This window comes from Drosophila persimilis, unplaced genomic scaffold, assembly GCF_003286085.1.
Source record: "Drosophila persimilis strain 14011-0111.01,24,50 unplaced genomic scaffold, DperRS2 tig00000000-arrow-pilon, whole genome shotgun sequence".
Taxonomy (NCBI): Eukaryota; Metazoa; Arthropoda; class Insecta; order Diptera; family Drosophilidae; genus Drosophila; species Drosophila persimilis.
In genome coordinates, this window is record NW_020825288.1 from 23,186,984 (window position 1) to 23,195,359 (window position 8,376).

The window sequence follows — 8,376 nt, forward strand, 5'->3', positions numbered from 1 at the left end:
GAACGGATACACCTGAGCTGATGTGGCTTTTGTCGGACGATGAAAAAATCAATTTAAAAATGTCAAAGACTACGACGACGCATGGTACGTACTACAGTCGAGTAGTCGGGGCCCGCTGGTGCTCCACCTTGCAACACCCCCTTTATAATGCTCAGCAGACCGTGTGAAGTGACAGGGGCGACAAGAGGCAACGCCCTCCACCTTCCTTTGCCTACTAACAGTAGGGCACAGCCCCACACAGCACCCCACCAGAGCACCACAGAGCAATTTGTATATTTTAATAGATAAAAGTCGGTGGGCCTTTGAGGGTGGAGCTGGCAGGCGACCAACGGGAATCGTTTGGGGCCTCTGCTCTGCTGTCCCGAAAAGCTCTTAAAATGTTTGCAATTTAATTGAATTACTCGTCTTGGTTCGGTGTTTGGTTCTTCTGGTCCTTTGTTCTTTTGCCCAATTCGGATTCATTTTCTTTTTAGCACAAAAATCGTTTGAAATTTTTTCTCGTGCATTGTAAATATTTCAATGCCGCGCAGCGCAGCACTTGGCTCGTTTTGTTTATTTGGCTTTTAGTTCCCAAAAGAACAGAACGGCACAGAACGGAAAAGAGCCGAATCGGTCCGAACTTCTTGACATTCGATCGCATCATGCATATGGGGCGCCGCCTGCCACACAAAGTTGTAGTCTGTTTGCATTTAATTTTGTGGAAACAAACAAAACGAACTGCGAACACGAAACGAAACGAAATGAATCGAAGAATACAATAAACTACGACTCAGAGTTATGATGAGGGTCGTGAAAGACATCGATGAGGATGGGTATGGGGATGGGGATGGTCTGTCTGTCAAATGGCCAAATGGAATGAAATCAGCATAAGATACTGGCGGCAACACATCTATGTACTTGAGGGGGTCCCAAAACGGAATCGCCAGATGAGCCACCATTGTGCATTCATTTAAAACCCATCATCTTTTTTTAGATTATTTTTAAATGGGGTAAAATGTGTGTGCATCACATCGCAAAATGGAAATGAGTACAAAGTCGTAAAATGAAATAAGAAATATATAATAAATATTTATGGCTTGTCAAGATTTCAAGTATGCAAAAGTCATTTAAATTATATGATCCATTCTGTGATGATTCAAAGATACAGGCGGCAGGCCGCTGAGGGATCTATGAGATGGCAAAGACAGATAGAGTGTGATCTATAATCAATTTTAGGAGGATGAGAAATCTGTTGCACCCAACGAAGAGGACAGATCAAAGAAAGATCATATATTTTATTAGAATATCCAGATTTGTATCAAGTAAAGATGACTTTTAAGAGGGTTAATTACCTTCTAAGAGATAAGATATCTTTGAGATTCAGTAAGTTTGTAAGGGATGCTATTCTTCGAAGAGAAGGAGAAGGTAGAACAGCTTTGCTCTGTTTATAAGTTCTTAACTGATATGTCAAGAAATCTTTAAACTGTAGAAGCAAAATCAATGATATATTCATGCATCTTCCGAACCATAATTGGTGAGTGTGAAAAACTGATTCATTCCTCTTATATTCCCAGAACTGTCATTAGATTCTATGAACTAATGACTAATCCCCCATCTGAAAAGACTCGTAATTCGGTAGACAAATAAGTAAACTCATCGCCGTAAGAAGTAAATACGAATTGTAAAATCCGTTCGCACTGACTCACATAGGCCCATGCCGTGTCCATGCCCATGCCCGTGGGCAATCTCCTCCATAAATTAAACCATACGCAGACCAGACCCACACAAAGTACATATTCGAGTATAGAGACTTGCTCAGTTCTTAAACTACAAGTTTATGATTTTATTTTGAAAAGACATACGCATTGTTTGAGCAACAATTTATCACCGACACAGAGAGGCAGTCGACGGCGGCAGTTGGAGACGCAGACTCAGATACGACATCGACATCGACATCGACATCGGACTGGAACGGAGGCTCTGACTTCACCAAATATGGCAGAGAGCGAGCTGCACGAAAAGCCGCCACATCAATCACGGGCCTGACAAGCCACCTAAATACAATATAAATATATTGTGTATGGGGCATTGTATACTGTATATATATATAGTGTACGAGTATATTGTGTGTGAGGCCAGCGTCGGAGCCAGAGTCGTTATAATCTCGGATAGAGCAAAGTAACCCCAGCGACTTATCGCATATGTGCATTACATTAAGCTTAATTAGTATTTCAGAGAGCGGCGCTGCACTGCCGCTGTCGCTGTCACTTCCTCCGGCAGGCGGCAGGCGGCAGGGTCTGGACGGACGGACGGATGGACGGATGGACGGATGGACGGGTCTGTGGGAACGCTCGGACCCCCTGATTAATGAAGCGTTTTGTTCAACATTTTATGCATAAATTGAGGCACGTACAATAAATTACGCAAAATCATAAATTGTAAATTATGCAAAAGTTTTCAAATAATCAACGGAAGGTCGCCCTGGGACTCTCGGTCTCGGACTTGGAGTTCGACTGGGAAGGGTGGCAGGGGGGGGGGAGAGAATTTATGCTCATTGGATTGTGTCATTGATGTGAAAGAAAATTTGCAAACCTGATTCCATTGAAGCCAAAGCAGCGATTGCACAAACTTGCTTCTGATTTCGGATTCCTTTTTGCTTAATTACAGATACAGATACATCCACAGCTACGCTACAGGCAGATGTCCACGAATTCAAAATTCAAATGAAAACGAAAACGAAAATGTAATTCGCCTTTGAGTTTCGCTTTGAATTGAGGCGAATGATGAGTCGAGTGACCAGCGAATCAAATATTAATTGAAACGACTTTTGAGAATTTCCTTTGAATCACTGCAGCGACCTTTTCTGGGTTTTCTTTTTCTGTTACTGCCTCGTTTTTTTTCTCTTTTTTTTCCTCTTTCCTTATGCAATTTATCGTAATGAGTTTTATTTTTATTGCGCCAACGTGTCGAGTATCTTCAAGAGCCAGAGGATGGACGATGCGAAGATTGAAGATGGGTGCTGGGTGCTGGGAGCCCGATGAGAGTGCAAGTGGCATGAGTCAGAGTCAGCAATTAATTTCCCAAGTGCCAGTCGTTTTGATGAGGTTGAAAGTTGTTGATAATGAAGAAGATGCTGACTCTTGGCCGCCCTGCACCCCTGCCACCCACCTTCTGTCGTCCGTTGGTGTGCATTTTAATTAGAAACCAACCGAGGGCACAAGCGGTTCCAAAAGGTAAATGACATTAAAAATGCATGCAGCACAATTAGCAGATACTTAGAAAACATTTCCCACTCACACTTTTGCCCTGGCTCTGGGATTGGGGCAGCGAGATGACTACCACAGAGGATACGTAGAACTATGGTGTTGTCGGATGAGTTGCTGCGGGGAAGACTGAACGTTGAGTGAGGGATTTGTGCCTGCTAGAAGATACAAACATCAAAGCGGTTCAACGGAGGGGGGACTATAAGAAGTGACAATTTTGATTTATAGAGGAAGTCTTTAGAAGGTAGGTGCTTCTATACCAGCTCCATTTGGACGAGAGTTATGTGACAGTTTATTGGCAAAGACTGTGTTTGATATGATTATAAATTCACAGGAATCTGTATGCAGAATATAATTTTTGTAAGCTATATAACTGCAACTTTCATTGAACTTATTAAAACTTTGGATTTCTGGAACAAAAATGTTCTTTCTGATTGTCCGAACGATACAGGAATGTATCTTTACTAGATAATACTAGGGGGAAAGGCCCCCTGCACACTCGCTTTGCTCGCTCGCGCCGATCTGAGTATAATATCTTACGTACAATAGATAGATGTATGTGTATACAAATTGACAGCTAATTGATTGGTAGAGGAAGTTCCAGGAACCTTATTCGATACAATATCTCATAGAATATCTGCATATAGTTATATTTTCCTTTAAAGTTGCAACTACGATTTAGAAACGAACTGAAGAGGAAGTCATGTTGTCTGTTTTGGTATCTAAATTTATCTTTCTATAAAATCTAAGCAATCTATTCGATCCCTCATCACGTCGTACATGAGAAACAAACGATCCGCTCCACAAATTGAGAACTTTTGCACTTTGTAAATTATCGAACATTGCGGGGAGTTACGAGCTTCGAACGACTCTGCGAGTTCACACCATCCTCTGCCGCATGCCCCTTGCCGCATGCCCCATGCCGCCCCACTGTTAGCACCAGCACACAATGGCAGGGTGCCCCTTCCTTGCAAGCATGTTTGTTTGTTGCAGATGCATGAAACCATTTCGCAATGCAACCTCAGCAACAGACGAGAACGAGTTCACACACAAATACCAGTGCGAGGGCAAACACACACAGCACACAGCCTACAGCCCACATGTGGAAGTAGCAACAATTAAAGCGCTTTAATGCCAAGTCTTAAGTACTCCCAGTTACCCCGTGTACCCAGGCCACCCCTGCTCCCTACTCCTTTTGAACAATGGCTCATTTGCAGACGCGTCGGCAACTAAAAACAATTTAACAGACACGCTAATATACATCTTATGTGCGATGCTTTATCGTGTGTGTGTGTGAGTGTGTGTGTCGGGGGGGTCCGGGCCCCAATGTGGGGCAATACATTGCTGTCTGACTGTTCGCTGTCCAACTGTACGCCTGTCGCTGTGCGAAGCCCCCATAGGCAAGTGTGATTTACAATTTGCCCAATATACTCACTCGCACAATGGCAGCGCAAAGGCAAAAGCAAAGGCAAAGGCGGCGGCGCGAGATCGTAAAAACCCAAAATATGTCGGCATTCGGATCGAGGGGCATTATCTCTCCCTGGGTCCGTCCACGTCTCTGGCAGGCAGAACCACTTTCGTTAGCTCGTAAAACTGTCTATAAAACGCAATGATAATAAAAACAGAGTCGGCCCGGCCGGGACAAACAACAGTGGGCGACAGGGGACGACTCATTTACGTATGTTTCAGCCGAGGCCAAGACCTCAGAGCTCAGATCTCAGTTCGGTTCAGTTCAGTGCAGGCTCTGATGCTGCTGCTGCTGATGATGCTGATGCTGATGAGGAGCCTGGGACCTGCTCTCAAGCAGGCATTTCGTTGCGCTTCACCGCCCTCGTCCTTTAGTGGCACTTAGAGCTCGAGAGTTCCGAGCCCCGGGTCGGAGAGACGCTCGCTGCCTGAGCGTATCGCCTTTCACGATGCCTTTTGTAAATTGCTTTTTGAATTTTGTAAAAGCGCATACCCATACCCATGCCCCTATAGAGAGACACACTGAGCGGTGGGGGGAGGGGAAGGGGAACCTCATAAAACGTCGCGAGGAAAAAATCTTTTTATGGATTTCTCTCTCCGAGTCTGAATCCGTGAGCCTGAACCCAAAGCCAAAGCCAAAGCCAGAGCCAGAGCTGGACTCATTTTTATTGTTGGCCCGTTTTGTTGTCACCAACTGTTCGTCGTTTCTTTCACAGATCCTTTGACATTTGAATAGTTCATTAATTTCGCAAAAGAAAGAAAAATATATATAGTATAAAACACACTCACACTCTCACACGTACGTACATATATGGCGACATTGTTGCCTGAACTGAAAACTTTGAAAGTCTTTTTCTATGCTCGGGTTTTTCCTTTGTCTGGGGCCAGCCTTTTGTTGCTGTTCATCAATTTGAAAGGTAACTCAGAGCCGAGAGCCACCATTCCCCGGCATTTCCTTGAGCTGTCCAGGCCAGAAACGGTTTCAATTGAAATGTGCGTCGCACTCCATGAAGAGAGTGTCGTTGTGTCGTCTCCCCCCCACCCCTGGTGGCACTCATTCATTCGGTCATTCAGTCAAGCAGTCATCCAGAGGCGGCCTTGCAACAATGGCCTGGACATGGACCTGGGGAACCGTTTCCATTGTCCACCTCTCATTAGCATTTCTTTCTCGATTGTTGCTTTTCTGGGCAATTTCGACAGGAACGGAACTGCCGCAGTCGGAGCTTCGCCTAATGGGATCCCAGGCCGTGATTATAGTCCCAATCTGAATCTGTATTTGGAATCTTTATCTAATTGCGAACGGTTTGCAGATGGCCGGAAGTGATTTGCGAATAGCCAGCCACGAATAGATGAGCGGATTGAATGGTACTAGAAAATTAACATAATTGGGGTATTTCTGCTATCGTTATAAATAATGAACCATATTAAAGGTAAATGAGATCACGAAGTATCTGTCACTTAAAGTTTGTAGACCTAATTCCAGTGTAAAGTATATGTAATAGTTTCAAATGGCTTTCAGTATGCCAAGGGGCTTTCCTAGGAAAGATGATTCGTATTGAAAGCCCTACCAGCGTATTCTTGAAAGTGGTTTTTGGACCAACAGGTTTGTAGGAAATGGTCAAGTAAATCGATCATCCCTGGTCGGGTTTCTTTGGGTTTTCTCTTAAGCCGTAGTTTCCAGTGCTATACCATTCTTATCTCTATTGACTTTACTTTCTCCCTGCTGGTATGTTGCATAATCTGTCTTCATACTCCTTCGTGGCTGATGGTGTATCAAATTCCATGACAGGAACACTTCAGGCGACTGCCTTCATAACTAATTCCCAGATTAATGTATTCATATGAAAATATTTATCAGGCATGTTCAGACAATACCCGGTAGGTTAGGAGTACACTCGCATTTCGCAGAACCAGCCCAGCAGACGGACAGACAACTTTTTCTAGTTAGCCCCCGAAGCAAAACCGGCAGCAGAGCAACGAAAACATGAAGAACAATTTATATCGGCCTTTCTGCACAACTAAGCAACCAGTTGGAAACAAAAGCAGAACCAAATATGAGAAAACTGGGAATAAAATACACAAAAAAAACAAAAAAAAAAATAAACAAAAAACCAGAAACACACATTTTTCGGGCAGTGGGCTCAGAATTCACTAACTAGGTTGGATTTCCCAGAACCCGATCCGATCCGATCCAAACCGAACCGAACCGAACAACACGTACAATCCGGCAGCTACAGCTAAGCCAACAATAGACCTGAGAGATACCCGCAGGAGCTCTCATATCTATTACTATTTTACTGCTTTATTTTCAATGGGCGAGAGCCCAGCAGAGAAGAATGTTTTCCATGGGGACCCTTAGAGGGTCCGGCTCGGCTCTCATCTCCATGTGGCTGTCCGGCCTGGCCAGTTCTCATGTTGCCGAACCGAAAATGATTATGTATTAATAAATGTACAATATTTCGCCATAAGGCCAGACCAAGATAAAGTTTTGTGGCGGTGGGGCGGAAGAAGCGCCATAAAAAAGCCAAAATGTAGTTAAAATAACATTTCAGGGGTCGGAGAGGGCGTGCCGGCTGTGCGTGAGTTTTGCCCATTCATGCCGGGCCCCATCCTGGAGAGGCCCGTCCATCCCCGTCCCAGCCTGCCCCATTTCCAGGGAATCTTCTGTGGTCTCGAGCGATTCTGTTTGAACACCGAACGAAATTGGGGGAATGAATGAGTCTCCTTTCTGGGCTGGGTTTGGGTTTGAGTTTGGGTTCTGGTTTTTTTGTTCTGGTTCTGGTGCTGGCTCTGTCCTGGTTTTGTGTTGTGTTTCTGTAGCCGCACATCGCTTTGTTTCACATTTTCAGTTTCAGTTGAGTTTTTATTCCTTTTCTGGTATTTTATTTTGTCATGACCGAAAACACACACAAAAACCATCTTCCTCTGGAAAAAGTTTTCAAAGGATTTTGTATGCCCTTTTGTAAGGCTCCATTTTTACAGCCGCCTTCCAGTGACTTTTGAATCTTTTTCAAGTCATCTTGTGTTTTTCTTCACATCGAATATTTGCAGCTTTATAGTGATAAATAAATTTTAAAAATATAATTTTTAATTTTTGAATTTCCCCATCTTTTTATTTGCTAGATGATTCTAGTCAAGTGAAGTTTCTTTTAGGGTGCTAACAAAAATTACACAGTAATTTTGTAAATGTAAAGAAAATATTTAATTATTTCCTACACTTATTTTCTTCTCTTTTATGATTTCCATTCAATCAAAAACACGATTTCCTGCCACTCTCAGGGGAACACCCAAAGAAAACCCTTCAGATCTCTACTGCAGCCAAACAAGGTACAGAGCATATCCAATTCGTCGTCAGGGACTGGGCCTGAGCTATTCATCTTGTTTTTCGACTTTATTGTTCTCAATGTTGACAAGAACGAACCGAGGATGAGGCAGAGGCTGAGGCTGAGGCAGAGGACGAGGCTGAGGACAGGACGTGCTCGGGCTGCTGCTGTTGTTCAGGGGAAAAATGTTCCAAGTTTTCTTTGAACAATCCACTTTGAAGGCATAAATTATGCCTTCAGTTTTCACTGTGTGTGCATGAGTTGTTGGCTGTCAGCTGTCGCCGTGCCAGGCCCCGTCCTGCGCTGCCCGGGCTCCCTCCCAGATTCTGTGTCCCTGTCGCCTC

At 44.0% G+C, this 8,376-nt stretch overlaps 1 long non-coding RNA gene across 1 annotated transcript; it reads right to left on the minus strand.

The window, feature by feature from the left end:
• Positions 1-1,806: 1,806 nt before the first annotated feature.
• LOC113567440 lies at positions 1,807-3,506 on the minus strand. Its single transcript, XR_003409440.1, has 3 exons — positions 3,416-3,506; positions 2,572-3,359; positions 1,807-2,033 (listed from the first exon to the last, which is right to left on the minus strand). It is a non-coding gene; the product is annotated as an uncharacterized LOC113567440 (long non-coding RNA).
• Between the last annotated feature and the right edge of the window lie 4,870 nt (positions 3,507-8,376).